The sequence below is a fragment of the Symphodus melops genome (genome assembly GCF_947650265.1).
Source record: "Symphodus melops genome assembly, chromosome: 12".
NCBI classification, from domain to species: domain Eukaryota; kingdom Metazoa; phylum Chordata; class Actinopteri; order Labriformes; family Labridae; genus Symphodus; species Symphodus melops.
The window spans coordinates 23977279-23997987 of record NC_136702.1 but is presented as its reverse complement, the minus strand read 5'-3'; the positions used below and the strand labels follow the sequence as shown (position 1 = coordinate 23997987).

The 20709-nt window shown below is 42.9% G+C and overlaps 1 long non-coding RNA gene across 1 annotated transcript; it reads right to left on the bottom strand.

Moving 5' to 3' along the window:
- Positions 1 to 5471: 5471 nt before the first annotated feature.
- LOC306832398 lies at positions 5472 to 18751 on the bottom strand. Its single transcript, XR_013780224.1, has 3 exons — positions 18595 to 18751; positions 7275 to 7385; positions 5472 to 6256 (listed from the first exon to the last, which is right to left on the bottom strand). It is a non-coding gene; the product is annotated as an uncharacterized lncRNA (long non-coding RNA).
- Between the last annotated feature and the right edge of the window lie 1958 nt (positions 18752 to 20709).

The following is a 20709-nucleotide window of genomic DNA, read 5'->3' as shown; positions in this document are numbered from 1 at the left end:
CCTGCCCTTAGCTGGTTGGAAACACAGAGTGCAGCAAAGTTGATTTTTTTCCCTGTCCAATAGCAGCATCACAAACATCGTGTGGAACTTGTTCCTGTAACTTTTCATGCAAAGAGAATGCCTTTATAAGCACTTTCCAAATCAAATCACTTGCAGCATTAAAGGCTGAGAAGCAACAAACCTTTTTATTGAAACACAGATTCAGAAACTCACTTTTTCAGTCTTCAATTTTAATTCACTTTGATCAGCTATATAACAAAGTACTGTAAATTATGAATAACAACCTCGGTTGACAAACATCCATGGTCTCTCCTTCCTTATATCTGCAGCCCGTTCAGCTAAAGATACGCCGTCAACATGTTTAAAGCAACGTTGTCTGGTTGGAAGATGTTGTGCAGAGCTGTTTCATAACAAGATAAAAAAAATGAAATGACAAACTGATCATTCCCAACAAAGCTGATTGACACTCCAGCTGAAACCTATCCGGGTGTCAAGTTTGAGTTTTTGCTCCGAACAGACAAAATAAAAGCTTCATACGGAGGAAAGAGAACAGGCTCGCTACGATCGCTTATAATAAACATACTGATGATGGGTTAATAATGTTTTTGTAATTATTATGTAAAAATATAAAAAATAAAGGCTACCAAAGAACATCAATGTTATTCTGGCTCTATAGTAGAAGACAAAAAAAAAAAAAAAAAACAGTTTGAATGAGGAGTCCATCTCTTTACAGATTTGCCGTTCATGTGCTTCCACATTTCCAGGACATTTTTATCCAGTCTGAGAGACAGTGAACGCTTTCTGTGGGAGAACTGGTGCCGGTGTTTCTGCCCACCTTGAGACATGCATGACATGTTCTGTTTGTTTTTTTCTTTTAATTGAGATGAATTGTTTGGACACTTTGCATGTTGGTTAATCCAGCCTGACTCATTTGTATAAATAAATTGCTTCAATATTGACCATTGTTTGAAAGATATTGGAAAAAACTTTGATGCATCATCAGCCATAACAACAAATACAAAGACACCGCCGAGTCTGACATTTTGTATCAGTCTGTTAAAGGACAATCAATGCTCACGTTTTCACTATTTATTTCACTATATTTTAAAATATTTAATACTTAATCATCTGTTGACACACGCATGACACTCACCCCAAGTTTGTGTTCAACTGGAACGTGCTGGTGCTCCGATGATTCTCCTGATCCATGAAAGTTCAAAAGAGTTCAAATAATCATCCTTGGGAATTTTTGTGTTCCAGTAATCATTGCATACACCTGCAGCCACACACACACACACACACACACACTCAGCCAGTCTACAAACCAGTCCCGCTCACAGGCAGGTGGTGACTGACTGACAGCTGCCAGCACAACAGCTGATACTCAATATCTGCACGCCACCAGTTGCAGCTGGACCAATGGGACGAGGCTGCAGCAGTCGCTGGGTCGGCCCAGAGCTCCTTCAGTAAAACCCGGGACTCCACTCCGAGGACCATAGATTCCAGGGTGTCCCAGTTTCCCACTCCTGCGTGACCAAATCCCCTCTCTGAGGTCTGTCTGGACCTGCCGTGCAGAGCCGCCAGTCCCAAGGATGCTGCCCAGACGCCATACGACGCTCGCACTCTCTCTCCTCACAAGGCTGGATTATTCTTTAACCACCTGGACCTCGGAGCGAGCGCATGACCAGCAAGTTTGCAAACAAGTTCACGTGGACTTAAATTCACTCTGGATGTAAACGTTCCTTCAAATCTGAAGACCTAGCCTTGCTTTTTGTGCATTATCTGTGGTTTGTAAATATGCATGTTGTGTTCTAAAGACCATTTAAATGATCATTCTTCTCACCGGTATGTTCTACAAACAATAGATATATACATGTGCACATGCAGGTTTTGCAAATATGATATTTTAGTATTTGCTGAACATATTTCACTCGGCTTTACCTCTCCTACACTTCTTATAACACTCAGTTTGCTCAAAGCAATAAACTGAAATCAATCCAAAATTAAATATCACATAACAAATGTGTGGGACAAAATTAAACACATGCAAATGCTGCATTGTGTCTGTGTGCGTGTGTGTTATGAGGACGGGCTGACTGGTGGCAGACACTGCTTAATGAGCATTAGCAGAAGACAGTAGAGGGTTCTTTGACTTAGCCTGCGCAGCACATGAGCTAATCCCTCCCTTCTGTGGACTGACGGCTGCTTTGGCTAATTTGACATCATGAAACAGTGAGTACAAGACGGAGCGACCAATCAGACTAGTACCAAAATAAAAGTGCAAAAGACAACCCGTTCACGCAGCAGTTTGCTGAAACAGTCCTTTGGAACACAGATCCCTTTTTATAAAAGTTACAAACCAATGTACATCAGTTTGGTGTACATTTAGTGCGTGCAAAACTAAATCTTTTTAAAACCAGGAGACATACAGTCGAGGTCCACTGGACCAATGTTTGAGTCCTGGTCTAGGCCAGAACTCAGAGTCCTGTTGTATTAAGGAACATAAGCAAAGTCTCTTTGGTGAACATGACCTTACTTTACATTAGAGGACACAAAGTCAGAGATAGTTATATTTTAGCTCCAGTGAAACAGTAACTGCCGTACAGGTGATTCACTTTGAGTCCTCGCTGAAGAACCACATCTCCCTAAAACCTTCCCCTCCAGACTTCTGCATCCCTGCAGCAGGATGAATTCACTGCCTGTTGGGTCTTCATCAGCTTCCCTTTAATCAGGTGAAAACGTCCGAGGTCACAGACGATCCTCTTTATAATATCCTGGAGTTGGTGTGCCTTCATCTTCACATCTCGTGTGTGGATGTTTGAGAGAACAGCGGAGGAATATCTGAGAAGTTTTGTCTTTATGTTCACGATGCAGCCTGACAGTTCTGGAGCTTTTTGAGCCTTCGTTTGAGAGACAGAACTTTGGAGAGTGTTGGAAATCAGAGAAAGGAATTTCATTTTCATTTGTTGCGCACATGTAAACTCATGTGCAGAAAAAAAGACCAAAACTTTTCACAATCCAACCCATGTGAAGAAAACATCTTAATTTGCCTGCCTCTCACTTAAAACTAAAAACAAACAACACACTTCCCAATGGTCTGTCCAATTATGACTTCATCATTTCCAAGAGTCTTTGACTTCAACTCCAAGTTCAAAAGGAGAAAACTTTTAGGAAAAAATGTTCTCCTTGTACATTGTTTTAACCTGAAGTATTTGAACACAGCTCCTCAAGTCATGATTTAAGGAAATGACAAGCGGTAAGAAGCCACAGCTCGGATTTGAACCCGCGCCGCCCGCTCCAAGGACTTTAGCCTCTGTGCATGGAGCGTGTCACCACCAGCCTGACATAAAAAAATGTGAATCATAGATTTACCGCATCCCGCTCTACATGCTGATATTTTAGGATCACTTGTTGACGTTCTTGGATTTCTTTCCCCACAGAGTTGGTTTCCGCTGAGTCAAAGGGGACGAGTGGACTTGTGTTTGGCTATTGAAAGGAGGACATGAAAAATTCAAAAGCAACATGTCCTCTCATAAACAGTGTCCCGTTACCGTCCAACAAAACAAGTTGTCAGCTGTTTCCATGGGAATTGTTTCCTTCAGAGAAAGCAGTCTCAATAACAACTTTTCAGCGGTTCCCTGTAAGTGGGACACGGTTCCTGGAAAGACACGCCGCTTTTTTAAATGACAAAAACACACACACATCATTGAGTAAGGTAGGAAAAAGCAACCCTTTAGACCTCTCTGTTCGCACGCTGAAAGGGTTAATAAATGTGCCATCACGTCTTTAAAGCTCTCTTAAGGTTTTATATAATCGTCTTTTATGCTTTTGTTGTCACAGCCAAGACAAAGTAAGAAGAATCATCCGTACCTCAAAGAAACAGGTCCATTAATTTCAGCGAGTGTGTGTGTGTGTGATCCAGTGTAAAGGTAGGTGTGTGTGTGTGTGTGTGTGTGTGTGTGTAAACCTATACCAGCCTGTCCTCGGGGCTTGAACACATGACACTTCTCTCTGAGGAGCGTCTGTATTCTGAAATCTGAAAAATGTGCGGTATCACCACCAAAACACACAACAATAGCTTTTTAATTCACATGACACTGATACTGCCGCGGGACACAAAGGAGCAAGGAGCCAAATAAGAACATTATAGGAGATGTGCGGCCTGGCAGAGAGCTGTGCAGCCTCTCACACGGTTGGAACAAAGACGCTGAACATTTGACTTCTCCGAAGAAATGCACTTTGAAGAGACAAAAAAAAAAAAGTTTAAAATAAATAAAAGCAGCAGGAAAATCCTTGATGTATATTCGGTATGATTTTCATCTTAAATAAGCAGATCTGATTCTGCTACACTGACGGGCTCTAACGCTGAAGCACGGCGTGCTGTGTTGCCCCAGTATCACCAGCTCACAGCTAATAGATAGCAGGTGAAGGATGAGAACGAGCAATGTCAACACTGCAACCAGAGCCCCTCTTTGGCCGGCCTCCAGACCTGCTTAGCTCTTCAAATCAAGTGGTACTTTACTGCTCGGTGATGCCAACGCGAACATGACGGGAGGGACGGCATGGGAGAAGCTCGTGGACTCACTTTCAATCTGCCGTCTCGTGTGAGAAACATTACTTGAATGGAGAATATCTGTCAATTTTTAGCATTAATATTCACTTTTGACAGCCATACAAAGATACAGGAATAAACACTTGACATATTACATGAGAGGATTGATGTGGATGTTGTGGATGGAGGCGGAGCTTAGTTATAAGGGAGTTCAGTTTGGGGTCAGTGGATGGGTCGTACAACGCAGGACTTGAACTTCAGAGACTCGTGGTCACTTGAAGAAAAAGTCATGTTTGAGATGATCGTCTGACCACGCTGTGTTTTCTAAACTAAACCAAACCATGTAGACAGTTTCATTTCAACCATGTGACAGAAAGAACAAAATAGAAGGAAAGGCTGGTGACATACTTGCTATGTAACCTTGCATGTAGAGAAATGGCTGCGCCACGAGTGTAATAGCATAGATACTTGTCTATGCACAAAGCGTGATGACGGAGGACACCTCTAGAGGGCACACCAGAGAGCTCAAGTACCTGATGTGTGACTAACATCAGATCAGCTCAGGAGGCTGATGAATCTGTCCCTCTGTTGTTCAACATATTCCTCACATAGCGGTCCTGGTGTATGTGTCCATAGATGAGTAAATATACTCACCAGGTTTGTTCTTAATGAATCATTCAACAAATACAGATGCATACTCTTGGCTGTTTATTTTGGTTTGTTTTTTTCCTCAAAAATGCAGACACTTTCGGGTGATGGTCCCAAGAATACAGGGACGTTCATTGGACCGAAGATCCTATATGTACTCCATTTATATATTTACTCCATTTATATATTTATATATTTACTCCATTTATATATTTATATATTTACTCCATTCATATATTTACTCCATTTATATATTTATATATTTACTCCATTTATATATTTACTCCATTTATATATTTATATATTTACTCCATTTATATATTTACTCCATTTATATATTTACTCCATTTATATATTTACTCATTTAGTTTTGCAGATTTCCACCTCGACATCCAAAATGTAACTAATCTGACAGCGGTGTGTGCAGAGACAATGACACGTCGTACAGATGTGGACAACGCTCTGCCATTGTTGTCCCTGCTGCTGTGTCAACTCTGATCACCTTTGTGCCTACACTGCCCCCTACTTGTCATGTGCAAACTGCATCTCATGTTTGCGTTACATCAATAAAGATTTACCGACCAAACAGGCGCGACGGATACAACTATTGTGTGTTTACATACAGTATGTGCAAACACAAAGCAAGTGTATCTCCATCTTCAGGATACCTTCACACTGCGCATGTTTAAGACGCCAAAGTGCTGCTGTGACAAAGACTCCGAATTGGATTGTCTGGGATTGACAATAAAGTTGGCAATCAAAGATGAACGCTCAATAAATCGATTTATTTTATTTGAACCCCTGACTGAGAAACCCTGCCGCCTCCTGATCAAAGTGTGGACTAACTGAAAGACCAGTGGTCCAACCATTGGAAAGTTCCCATAAAAAGCAGAAAATATCTGCTGGATTAATCTCACTTTATCGTTAAAAAAAATACCAAAGCACTGACTGTTCACAAAAACACTTTTCTGAGGATAAGGAGAGTGTTTCTGTTTCCAATCTTTCATTTCCAGGATGCCGACGCCCTCCATTTAAGGACAGCAGCAGCAGCATCATCTGTGAAAACACAAAAGCAAATGTTTACTTGTGTTGACGGGAAGAGTTTTAACCTGAGCTCTGCTCGAGGAAATCCAGAGCAACATTTTCATCTGGCGGCGGCGGCGGCGGCGGCGGCGCTCGGGTTACAAAGTGTCCCTGTGCTCGCTAATCCACGTGTTTGTCTGGAACATCTCCCGCCTCGTGAAGCAGACTATTAAGCACAATCAATCTACTCTGCGGCGATACCAGAGGACGCGCAGATAAGGGACGCGGGGTGAAAGTTGAAAAACAAAACAAAGAGTCGGTAATAGAACACAAAGCATGTGCGCGCACACGTATAATACAGATTAGTGCGACGGATTCCACTCATTCATCTCTTACCATGTATTTTTAGAAAGATGGTAAATCCTCTGCCCGCTCTGTCTGATATCATGCAGGGGTTACGCCGCGGGTTGATTGAGGTGGATTATGTGATGGGGGTAGGCTGTGTGTGTGTGTGTGTGTGTGTGTGTGTGTGTGTGTGTGTCTGTGTGTTTGTTTTGAAGGTAAACTCCTATTTGTTTGCGTGGGAGAAGTATAATAGCAGAGAGTCACTGATGTCATTTATGAGCAGAGAGTTTGGAGCGGTGCAGAGATCAGGCCGTCTAGACTCTGGTAGTGCTATAATGGGATTCAGTCAGATTACTGTGATTACACTTGTAGCTGTAATACAGGGCGGCTTTCTGCATGGAGGCTTTTGTCTCATTCACTGATGTCTTCAGATCCAGACCACATTCAGGGCCGGTTCTGGAAGTCTATGCTTCTTATAAAAGGGGACACATTCCTGTAAATCACGCACAACTGTGAAGTTAACGTGCTCAATCTAAACACATACAGAGTGTTTGTTTTCACCCTCTAAGGCTGCAGATGAACTTCCTTGTTAACCTTGTGTTTATCACTTGGTAATGCACAATGTCTGTTATGGAGGATACCTCTAGAGGGCACATCAGAGAACTCAGGCCAAAAAACAAAAAAACAGACATGGCGACAGCCTTACTCTGATCCTGGGAACACGGTAGAAACAGTGACTGTAGGGGGTCAACGTAGGTCGTGTGCTAGGTGACCAGAAAACACCGTCAGCACTGTGCTGAATCTTTTCTTCTGTGCACTGATAAGGAAAAATAATTCACATAAAATTAATTGAATTAAAAAATATAAAAACAATTAAAAGTTACAGAGTGAAAGATTAAAATCTTTAATAAAATAGTAATTAGTAACGGTCTTGTTGAGACACTGAGCGTTTGACTTCTGAGAGAAGAAACAAGCTTTGAAGAGACAAAAAGAAATCAATGTTTTCAATGAAAAAAAGCTTTAATCCCCTTTTGCAGCGGGAAAATCATCGACGTATATTCAGTATCATTTTCACCTGAAATGACCAGCTCTCTTTCTGTTACACTGATTATAACCAGACTATAAAATGCCTGGTTGACAGCATGTAGTGTCAGAAATCTCATGAGAAGGTGACCATATAATAGTATTAATATACACTGCAAAAACAAAAATAAGGGGAGTAGTAGGGGGTCAGGACTTGATTATACTGATGGGCTTTAAAGTCAATTTTTTTTTATATACAGTATATATATATATATATATATATATATATATATATATATATATATATATATATATATATATATATATATATATATAAGAGATTACAGTAAGTCCATTTTCAGTTATTTATATCTTTCAGTGTAAACATTGTACAAATGTCGTGCAATGATTGAAAATACTGAATTACATGTAAATAAGCAAAGATATCGATGTAGGCTTTGGAAGACATTTTTTTAACTCCGCCCTCTGAAGGACTTAAGTCCAGAGAAAACCCAACGTTGAGCCAGTGATGGCAGGAAGCCAACGACAGGGACACGCGTCACTCAGGTGATTCTTAAAGAGGGCATCCTGCTCCTGTCGTCCCCTCCTGCCTCGGCACACACCAGGGAAACGGGGTTAAGACTCGGGGAATACCTCGGAGTCCCAGACGGTGCCCCAGTCTGGCTGATTGACCTTAAAGATGTCTGTGACCTAAATGTCATGTAACAGTGATAGACCCGTTTACTGTTTCTACCTCTGTGCTACGACCGCGCGCTCCTGGGGGACTAATACGTCTTTGCTCACAAAGGCAGCAACTTCAAGACCACAACAGAGGCTTGTGTTTTCAGTTTTTGTCCATAAAATAGCTCGTTACACACAACAAGGCGAATGGGGTAACGTGATAGGAGGCTTGCTTTGTGGCTGCGTATCAGAGACTCCTTCAGTCACTGCAGGCCGATCTCTCTAAGCCGTCAATCACAACAGGCCCTCAAGATGTGTTTTTTCCCTCCTACATAGCTCCCCAAACAACATAAATTAGGTAACATGTCTGTACAGGCGGAAGGACTTGATACAGAAGACAACGAGTGACACACAAGGGTGGCCATTTGACTCAGGAGGTTTTAAGTGTGCTCTTGATGGAGGACTCTTTGTATCTCGTCCAGAAACTGAAAAGGGTGTTTTTACAGTAGGTCTGAGACTGTTGACAACCTGATATCTGTCTTCTTTCATCATCACTCACCTGTCTGAGAGCGAGAGATACCACCCACCCACCCACTCCGTCCTTCTGTCACTCGCGAGCTCGTCTAATGGTACATCAAAGCGCCGTGGCGTAATCTCCAAAGCTGCAGCCAGAGACCACAACAAAAGCAAGACACAGAGGGGGGACTCCCCCAACCTCTGACCTTTTCCCTCATGAGACTTCCTCATGAGGAATCAAAGCGCTCAGATGTGGCACACGTGAACCCCTTATTTTAAACCCCGGCACCATGAGCCTGGTCTGCTCCCGACTGTAGCCTGTAGCCATAGGATCAGGGCAGCAGTAAGAGTGAAGGTGGGGTCAACTGGATCACGTCTAAGAAAGAGCGGCTGGATCCTCTGGAGATTACAACGTGCAGGTTTTCAGGGAGAAGTGGGAGGCTGAGAGTCGAAGCCCCAATTTCCTCGTCTGTCTCGACGTTTGAGGTTCCCAGACGGTTGGGTCATATGGGAAAAACAGCAGGGTCTTTTGAGTTTGAGAAAGAGGCATCGAGCCAGCCAATCACGGAGGTAACTGTGCAATGTATCACAGGCCTGCTATAATAAAAAGGGAGGAAGGAAGGCATGTCAGAGAAGAATGGCCTTGATCTCATACATCTGCACAGCGTTCAGGTAACATTGATCTGACAGGTGTCTGAAAACACACACACACACACTTCAGAGCTAAAGGTAGCTCTGATAGGCGTCCAGGGCTCCAAGAAGAAAGCTAGTTTTAAAGGTGAACTTTCATGTTTTTCATGCATTACCCCACCCATCATTATTTGAAGCAGGTAAAATGTTAGAGCACTGGTTCCATGATCCAGCTCAACGAGATGAGAGAACACTGCAGCCTGTCGTCACAACAAAGAGGTAGTTTAGTTATTAACAAAATGTGATCATCTAGGTTCTCCTCGTTGTTTGGACACAAACATCGAGCTTGTTGCATGATCGACTCTCTGTTTGGACTGTTGTTCTGCCTTTGCTTCAGACAGAACTGTGTTTTCTATAGGTGCTTTATAAATGATGTTTTTATTCCCATCCATCGTTCGTATTGAATCCTTTCTTTGAGTAGCTTCCTTTAACTATTAAAATGTTATAATATAGACATGCATGGTTTATATCTGCAGGCTTGTGAGCTGAGCAGACCTTCAAAAAGTGCTCTCGAGACCGAGATGGATCTTGAGTCGTAGAATATGTTGTATTACAACCAAATGTGATGAGCCCTTTACAAGCAATCCTTCTGCTTTATTAGAGATGTTGGAGACGGGTACTTACTGGAGTAGCTGCTTTTATACTTCGTTTGCTACTTTAATGTTTTGGAAAATTGTATACCTAAATCTTCTGTGACCTGACAGAGAGCCGTACAGACACATTGGGGTACGAGGTCCCCATTGAAAACTGAACCCAGGTCACGATCCGAACTGCATGATCCGAGTCCCTAACTTTCAGGCAAACCAAGAATCTGAGAACCGTTCACTGTCTTTGAAACTTTAAAGCTTTTAGTTCAGATTTTCAGACGTGAAGCAGTTGTTAGCTACATGATCTGACGAGTGTTGCACACGTTGTGACTTAAAGAATAAAGCGTCATGTTTGCGGTTAGGGACCCAGAAAAAGTCACAGTGTAAACAGAGAACTTAAAAAGTTAGAAAAAGGAAGCCTGGACGCTGACAACGTGGGAGAGAGATTGAGAGATGAGGGACAGTTTATACTTCTCCCCTCATCTGTTCATCTGTTGTCCTTTTATTCTCCAAGGCTCCGACCAGCGATGTGTATCAAGATCTGGACTGCATATTTTGGACTGATCCCTCCCGGAGGTTCCTCAAACTGCCCCTCTGTGTTTGGGCGAGCTTGAAAGCGAGCTGATAGTATTCAAAGTACCATGACAAGAGAGTGACGCACACAGCCGCCGAACCTTTATCTCCACATCGGCAGCTGGGAGCGCGGCTTCAACGCATGCCCGGCGTCTCACGTTTCTGCAGCAGCAGCAGTCCCAGATGCAGAACGGGCCATGAAAGGGGCTTCATAGGTCAATGGCTGGCTGATTTATGAGACAGTCAAGTACAACACAATAACAATAAGCCGCACGGTGCACTCTGGTGTCACCTGAGGGGACGCATTGAAAGTCTGGAAACTTCATCAGCTGCTGCTCTGTCAAACCACCGCCAAGCTGCGGACTGAAAGGGAAAAGACAAAGCAGGAACTGCAAACGCTTGCAGACAGCCTGGAGGATCAGAACGATGATAAGTTAATTATGTTAATATGTCAAAGCGGTCGGTCTAATTTCAAGCAGATTGTTCTGGTCAGAGAACAACAGGATGTATGTTGTAATTAAGACCAACCAAGATGCTTTCCTGCAGTGCTGTCAGGAGAAACCACCACCAAAAAAACTCTGCATCTTACAAGTGAGCGGATGTCACAGAAACGGCCCGGGGTTTAGATCTCTGTCTTTCTCTTACTCACTCATATCAGCTCCACAGATCACTGAGGATGGCTGGGAGGTCTTCCACATACAAGGCGGTCCTCCTTAAAGCTGAAGCTGTGATAACCATCTGTGACTGTGTGTGTGTGCGTGTGTGTGTGTGTGTGTGTGTTTGATTTGGTCGTCCCCAGTTTCAGCATGGTAACTAAGCATTTCATTTCAATGATACAGTATGCCAGTAATCTGAAATCTTTAAAACGATCAAATTATTTGATTTGCCACATGTTGAGTTTCTCTGTCATGATGGCAGAGGTGGATCGTTTCACATGAGGGTCTCAAGGACAGAGTGGTGCAGCAAACGTTGGTGTCCGTGTTCATATTTTGAATGTTTTAGAAAACAAAGACAGGCACATACATGCACTATATGTCTGTTTACATGAGTGTGTGTTTAACTAAGGAGGATTACCAACTTGGCAAAGACGGGAAATACCTCAGGAGGCGTCAGACTCTCGTGATCCCCAGGGTTTCCGAGTGCCAATTGGCTTCTGTTAACATGTTACTTGCTTTTCTGTTTGTTTATATGCACTCCTAAAGCCATGAACCAATTATAAACCAAGGGACCCCTTTGAAAACAAACATGTCACCCCCCCCGCACACACACACACACACGAGAAAGGGAACCTAAATCATTTAAATGTACGTTTTAGTGGCATCGCTCCTCCTTGAGTCCAAACCCAAAAAGCAATCCCCCCCCTCCCCTCCCATTCAGAAATGTGTGAGGGAGAGATCTCAGAAGTTATTGAACTTCATCAACTACGGCTTTAAAATATTTTAACACAAAACACGCAGAGGATGCAAAACAAGAAAGCCAGCAGCTCACTCATTCTCTTCTCTTTGTGGCGTGATCATGCACAGATTATTTATCACAGAATAAGGATTGAAAAACACTCTGCTTGCAACCTTTCAGTCCCACACTTTGGTGTTTTATAAAGACTGAACATATTGCAGGGTCACCATCTGAATCTGTAGATCTCTGGTGACTCTATTTCCCATCATGCTCTTGGTGTTGAAGAGCCAGTCTTTCTGGTTGCTGACAATGTTCACGTTTTTTGTGCAAAAATAAAAAAAAAATCTTGATCAGATTGAATTTGATGAGTTTTATGACGAGCTTAAACATAACGCTTGTGATGACGGGAGTGCGCTTCAATCCAGGAAAGCCATGATTGACCAAAACATGACGTCACCTACCGTCAGTCGTCTCGTGCCCCGTTGTATGCTATCATAATATCGCCTTGTATCCTGTCATATCTTATCCATTAGCACAAGGCTAATCGTGCTGTACCATGTTATATTAGTTTGTATCCTGTCATATTATTTTGTATTGCACCGTGTGGCATGTTGCTGTATTATACAGTATGGAGTCGTCTCATGCGTTGGGGCTTCGCTCAGATTAGTGAAAATGGAAAAACAACATTTTCTTGACTCGTCTCGCGTCTCGAGCGGCTCTTGCTCAGGGAGTCGTATGGTTGTGAAGTTCTCACCTGAGCTGACCTTTACCCACCTCTAGGCCACACCTCATTGGCTGACTCATGTTTCTTTACATTACAGTGAATCCAGATTCTTTGGCACAATGGAGTGTGTGCTGTGCTTTCGGCTGGCTGTGTGTGTTTAATGCACGTCAGATCAAGTTCTGTCACTTTCACGATGCAGAAACCTGTTCGGTAACAACATGTTGTAGTTTCATCGTTTGGAGAGTTAAAGAAAACAAAACAAAGAAGAAAAAAAAGAGCTAAACTTTGAGCTGGTGAATCTCATTTTATCACTGATAATCTGTGACCACAGTAAATGAATGAAGATATTCAAACGTTCAAATTCAATAATTCGGAGTATCTTTGAGTGTGGTTGGTTGTTTGTCTTTTAATGTCCCCTCTGTGATTGACCAGCGAACAGTCCAGGATGTAGCCCCGCCTCCCGCCCAATGACGGCTGGAATCAGAACCCCCGTCCCTCCCGACTGGAACATGCAGTGAAGATAATGGCTTAATGGATCTCATTTATGTTTTACTATCAAATTTCTTTAAAATACACAGATATCGATATTCTTTGGTTTTCCATCATCACTCATTAAAAAGGTGTCGCGTCCATTATTCATGCTGCCAAAACTCAAGACAAGAGTTCTAAAAAAACATACAGATATTAACTTTAAAAAACACAATGAGCAGAGAAGAGCTTATATTTATGTTTCAAAAAGATGTGACGGAGGACGATGAGCTAAAAAAAAGCAGATCACTGGTTCCTCCTAGTGCTCACTCGAGGTAATGCACCGCACACTTGTTTTAAACAGGCACATTTATGACTTCTATAAAAGCAGCCCTGGCTCCAGCTGTAAACTCAAATGTGTGATTCTGTTAATACTGTTTTACCGTAACAGAGGGGGAAACTTTTTACTGGATCATTTGGAGACATCACAGAGCGCCCTCTTTGATTCCTCCCCCGAGAGAGAGAGAGAGACTGCTCATGTGTGATTAGTGGTCGGGGTGTGTGTGTGTTGACGTCTGATGCTCTTCCATAGGATCTACGCCGCACGCTACCGTGACTTGGAAAAGCCACGACTGTGTGACTGTGCGTCAGAAAAAGACGGGGGCAGCTGTGGCCTCTGCCAGCTCACTCTGCTCTAACTGCTGCGGCCTGACCCGCTTCTGTATCTGCAACAATCTGCGGTCACACGTCTGGACCTCAAGTGAGCAGAGCTGCGTTCTCACTGCCTTCACAGAGGAAATGAAGGAAAGTCCCAGACAAAGTCATATCCGAAAGAAGCAGCCTTGTAATTCTTCCTGAAGTTGAAAGTGAGATAAGACTTTGAAGCTGCACACGTGGTTTATGATGAAGCAGCGTGAGATCGTCTGGCTCGACTGAACCAACCACCGAGGTGCACGAAGAGCGAAAGGCTTGAAGAGGTCAGAAAGCTCCAACAGCACTCGTCGTATGAAGATCAGTTTTGTTCATTAATAATTAGACTGACACGTTTCGGCTTGTGGTCTGTGTTGGGAGTCGACCCATGATGGTCTCTCAAACATGACCAGCTCTGAGCAGTTCACCCAGCAAACAGCAGAAGTACCAAGGCAGCCACTGTGACTGGTTTAAACATGAAATGGAATCCATTTCTTGTCCTCATTACCGATCAATCCTAAAATGATTGATTACTGGATTACTTTTTATCATAACATTATTCAGACTGCGCTCCTTCTTGTACTTATAACATCGTGCTAGTTTAAGTGTCAGGCCAACAAAATGCCAGGAGCGGATGTTAAACAGCGGCTCCTTTGAGGTTGACCATGAGTCACTGAAAAGGGGACAACACCCTCCCCCCTGCGTCCCCCCCTCTGTGTGTCCCCTCCCACAGCTTTGAAGTGGTGGCAGATTGTGCACAAACAACATAAACCTCCCCTGTGACAAACGCTGTGATTTACCACCCAGGGCAAGGAAATGGCCACTAAGACAGCTCCATTCAGTTTATAGGGCTGTTTTGAAGCTTTTTCGTACCTCCGGACGGACGCTCTTTTGTCATGGTCACTTTGAGAATGCTGGAAATGACGATTCCCAACGTGGAGGCGGGAACAAATGCCGCTAACTGGCAGCTATACTGAGCCAAACAAGCTGAGGAGTAAAGTTCAGTCACACTCTCAGGCCAAATGTGAGTGAGCCGCTCCGGTATCTCAGGTAACCCATCCTTAAAACTCCTGCTTCACAGGGTCCTGATGATGAGGCCGGTTTTGTCCACAACAGTTAGAATGATGATGATGATGATAATGAATCAATCAATACTTATGCTTGTGATGAAGGAAAGACTTTATGTTAGTTTTCTTGTTGGGGATAAATTGTAAATCATCTTCAACCGTCTCAGCTCTCGCTGAGATCACTGAGGGTGATCCTCATTTACAAAGATGCAGAGAATGTATGAAGAAGAAGAATTCAAATCTAAATTAACTACTACTGTCTGCATGTATTTAAAGACGTAAATGAGTGAAACACCAGTTTTTGTTCTATGATCGAACGATGACGGCATCGTCTCGGTGAAGAGAATGAAAACAAGACTCTCTCACCCCTCAGTGAGTGCTGGATCCATCACGAACAGGTAAGGAAAGCTCCTCCTGCAGAGTCTGAGGAATCATCAGGACAGCACAGATGGCACTCTGTGACAGGAACATACCGAACATAAAGGAGGAAAGCCCTCGACACAACAAGCGACCCCTCTCATCCACTCCCACTTTAACGTGCATCATCAGGTGGGAGATTCAGACTGCACTCTACGTCCCATCCATCGCCAAATATCCTTATTGGTCCTTAAACTGGACACAATGTTTGATGACATTAAATCTTCAAACTTAACTTAAAGTCTGTGTTTTTATTTACAAACCAAGTCGACAGAGATGATAAGAGCGCTCCTCTGAAACGTTTGTCACCATGTTTTAGCTTTAAGACAAAAAAGGACCCACTCTGTTTAAATGTACTGTCTGTGGTGCATTGTGTGTTGTTGTTTGGATGCTTTGAGTGCTGGAATCACTTCTATTAAAAGAAACATCATGCTGACCAACACTGATGACACTTAAAGGATAATAAATTCAATGTCTGAGCCTCAAATGACACACAAGCTGCATAATATCAAGACACCACTAGAGGGCAGCATTTTCAAAGACATAAAGATCACTGCTTCCTTCAGACTGCTCTCACTGAAGGAAGAACATCTTAAAAACACATCCTGAAATACTGAACACACGGCTGACTCATTTCAAACCATCTACACGCAAGTTATAGTGTAATTAATGCACATTAAGTATCGACGTAACACATGAAGCAGTGCAATATTAAAATAAAATAATCATTCTTTTCATGTTTTTTATTTCGTTTCATCAAACACTATGTTTTTATTTATTTGTCGAATTGAAGCTCCTGTTCGAGTTCTCATCAGTAGGTTTCTAAACTTTTCTACCGTGCACAGAGGACACAAGGACAGGTTGACACTTTTTTTTTTTTTTGCCTGCGGGAAAAAGAAGAAAGCGCAGGGCGGAGAGAGAGTCGGGCTGAATCGACTGTCAGAGATCCAGTGATGTGCAGATAAGAGGACAAAGTCTGCTCTGTTCTCCAGCAGAGGGCCGCCTCTCCCTCTCTCTCTCTCTCTCTCTCTCCCTCTCTCTCTCCCTCTCTCTCTCCCTCTCTCTCTCCCTCTCTCTCTCCCTCTCTCTCTCCCTCTCAGCTCATCCACTCTGCACAGACCAGAGTGAAGTCTGACAAGATTTAACAAGCCTGAAGGCCGACAGAGTTTACAGATCACACAGGAGGCAGAGCTGTGGTTCAAACTGTAGCCGTCTGAATCAACAGATTTTAACCTGTGTGTTTCTGTTTTCTGTGTTAAATGTGTATGGCGGAGGATGTAATGTATGTCTTTATGTCTTGAGGTCTGTCTGTCTATGTGTCCCTTTGTATGAGGGTGAAAACAAACTTCCTGAAAAAGGACAATAAAATAAATCTATCTAACCTAAAAAGTATCTTTAATGTCACATTTGAGGGGAATATAATTTAAATCAGTTCAAAGATAAAGATTCATAAACGGACACTTTTACAGTTATTTAGTCCACATGGAGGTCAAGCACTCAAAATAATAAGCGGTATTATTATTTCTTTTTTTTTTTGTACAAAGTTGCCGGATGTTTGAACAATGACATACGCAGCGCTTCAGGTGAGCTAGCACACGGTGAAAACTGTGGAAGAAAAAAGAAGTTTAAACTCTTAAAACGTATGAAATTGATAATTGGCATGTGAGATCCATTGGTTATAAAAAAAAAACTACCGGAGGCTCCTCTTAATTGAGTTGAAATGCATTTTCTTCTGAGGCCAGAACACAAAACAAAACTAGAAAGCATCAGTCATGCTGAGCTGTGAAGAAGTCTAGCTTTGTTAAATTGTCAATCAGTGTGACATCTGCCTCTCATTTCTTTTATGGCCACCAATCAGAGGCGCTGTGTGTCAACAGGCAAGGCAGGCAACTGCTTGGGGCCTCAGGCCAGTAAGGGGCCTCAGGCCAGTAAGGGGCCACAGGCCAGTAATGGGCCCCAAGCGAGGGCTGACAAACTTGAAACCACAGCAGCAGCTCAAAACGTGCACATTTTAAATGACAGTGAGAAACCTCCCTGATGAGGATCCACCTGACAGTACTCACTGTCTTTGCCCTGCTCAGCGTCTGACGGGTTCCTCCTGTGGAGAATCGATCAATGAAAACCACTGAAGGAAAATGAAGAAGAAGAGCATCAGGACACTGGAAGATTATAGAGGTTAGACCGGCCCCCAATTCATTTTTGCCTTGGGCCCCAACAGGCTCTAGAATCGCCACTGCTGCAAATGTATTTATAATCAACTCCCCAAGAGACGGTAAAGTACTCCAAAGATTATGCAAAGATGAATCCAAATAACGTACCAAGAAGCTAAAATGATAAATACTAAAACTTTGAGTTTGTTAATTCGCTATACTGTTCAACTGATTTTTTAAAGCTGAAGAATCAGATAATTATTTATCACGTCAACTGAATTGAGCCAATCACAGCACACCTCTTTAATTTCTTAGCTGGTGAAATGGGTTTGCACATTGTTGCTAAAAACTTACAGTGTTGTTATAATTCCCTGAAATGATCGTAGTCATGGCAACTCAAAGACTACAAACTGCTGGAAGAACAATAAGTGTGTTCACGTTTCACCTCTCATGCTGTCAGAGCGACACGAGCCAACCAATCAAATCCCACAAGCAGCCGGTCAACAATCACCATCTGTCATAAGACTGTAACCCCAATAAAGGAATGAAAAATAATTGCATTGGTTTGTTTATTTCTACTATTTTAAATATTAGTCCTGCGATCCTGCACGAGGGTGAAGATGAAAGACGGATGGGATGGATGGAAAGGAGCCTTTTTTTTTTAGTGGTTTTAAAACAGATTAAAAGACAGGTCCTTAAATCCTTGAAATTGAAAAAGAAAGCTGTACTTACAATCCAGTGAATCAAACTTTAGTCACTTAGAAACTGTTTGAGATGATCCAAAAACAAACAAACAAACACATAAGTGTGGGTGATTGATTATTGAGAAATTAAACAGTTAGATTACCGTGTTCAGTTTGCTTGTCATGCTTGTTTCCTCCATCTGTGTCACACTTACTTTTCACCTTTGACCTCCAAACACCTGACCTGACCACCTGACCAACAGACTACAGCCTCATAGCGCCCTCTAGTGTCCAAAATAAGTAAGCAAACAAACGTCTTCACTAAACCTTTTACATGCAAGAGATAGGAAGGATAAACATACTAAAACAATCCACAATCTGATCAGGAGCTGAATCTGATTGGACAAGAGGCATCTCTTGGGCCTTTTCACAACACGTATCACTCCGCCTCAGCCAGGTGATTCAATTACAGCAGAGAGTGTGATGCCTCTGAATCTCTGAACAGACTCTTATTGAACTTCCTCATGAATCCAAAACAAACAAATAAATGTACGCAAAACTAATGAGCTGCTCTCTGGTAACCATGGAGAATGTTTGGGTTGCTTGGCAACAGTCCAGTTTGAGGTCAATTGTGGCACTAGTAAATAATGTGATGTATCGGGGTTGAGATGCTGAACATCAGCGCTGTGATTACCTTTTTATCTCCGGCCCAATGTTAAGTATCTACCTCATCACTCTCAGTGGTGTCGGTATCCCTGCAGGTTTTTCCTTTAGTAGACCCGTTCAGCAGACACGCATGCACATTTCGTTCACTTAAAGAACATGCATTTTGTATTTGTACATTGACCCTCAACTTCCTGCTGCTTGATTTAGGGGAGGACGGATTGTTATGAAATGCAGACTACAGGCTGAGACTTGAGTTATGCACAATGAGAGAAGTCTTTCGGAGGATGTGGTCCTCCAAGCGGGCGCCCAAGGTTCAAATCCAACCTATGACTCGTTTCCTGCATGTCACTCCCCACTCTCTCTCTCTCCCTCTCTCTGAAAATAAAAAGCCCCGAAATGAACCTTTAGGAATAGGACAAACACGATGCATTTGAGTTTTGCAGTGTGTGCTGATAAGTCCATGTTATTAATATGTACCTTATCGAAATCGAGGAAGAGAATGAGTTGCACCATCTCATTCTGCAGACGTTATCAGTGAAGAATGCTTGTGCTCATATCATCATCGAACACCGTCATGTTTGCCCTTCCCCCCTCTGTGATCCAGCTTTACTGTCCGTGCTCTGCAGTTTCACTCCTCTATTCAAATCAGGAAGAAAAAAAAAACCAAGCTCATTAAAATTCCTGCTCCTAAGACCACACCAGCACGGCAGAGAGGAGGCCAGTGAGCCTGACACTGGCATTCACCCTCTTTTGAGGACGTGCACAGGCGAGGAGGCACAGGGAGCCGCAGAGGTCGCTCATGTGCACAGGCCTGTTTTCAGAGTGGGCACTCAGGCATGATGCAGGCACACAGAGGGACAATAGGTGGCAGCACCTCGAGCCCTGAAAGCAACCAGGCCTGACAATCCCTGTGTGAGTCAGGCTCTTTTCATCCTCTGCAACTTCTCAGCCCTGTTTGTCTCTGCTGACGATCCCAACTGTTGCGCTGAACTTCTGCCTCCATGGAGGACTCTGTTTGAAGAGTTTATTCTCATGTTTGTGTGGAGCCAGGCAGCAGACCGGTCACAAACTGGGTCTGTGTGTTGTGCATGTCGCCTGGTGATACAGTAAACAACTCATTCATGCTCCTGCATGCTGCAAATGCATCTCTGCTTTTATTCCCTCCTTCATTAGATTCCCTTTTCTAAAAGTGTACTTCTGGCTTCATCACTTTATGTGTCAGAAAATAAAGCCAGTTTAGCAGTTTAAATTCAATTATAAAAACATTAAAACGACTGAAACTAAAGGATCACAAAAAGTGATTTAAAACCTGAATTTAAATCACACAAAGTGGACGGGATGAAAGGGTTAAAAAGCAGCTTCATCAGAAGAATTCTTTATTAGGATTGAACTTTTACTCTGCAGGTCACACATACACACTCACACACCGGTGGTAGAGGCTGCTGTGTGAAGAGACCATCAGAAAGAACTCATCATGAATAACATTCATTCACCACCGACGATGCAGCAGGAGTAGCTGCAGGGTTAAGAGTCTTGCCCATCAGACATATTCCTGAAGGAACTGGGATCGAACCCTCAACCATCAACTGAGGACGACTCTGCCACTGAGCCACAGAGAGCGAGAGAGAAAAATAAAGAAAGATGGTAAAATATGTAAAAGTAAGAGAGGGCAGAAAAGTCAAACATGCGCGACAGAGAAGGAATGTAAAGAGCGTGAAATGAATGAAGGAAAGGATCAACTCAAAAAGTGAAATCACATCAAAGCACGTCTATAAAAGAAGTGATGTCATCTGTTCGCCTCGTCTCCTCCT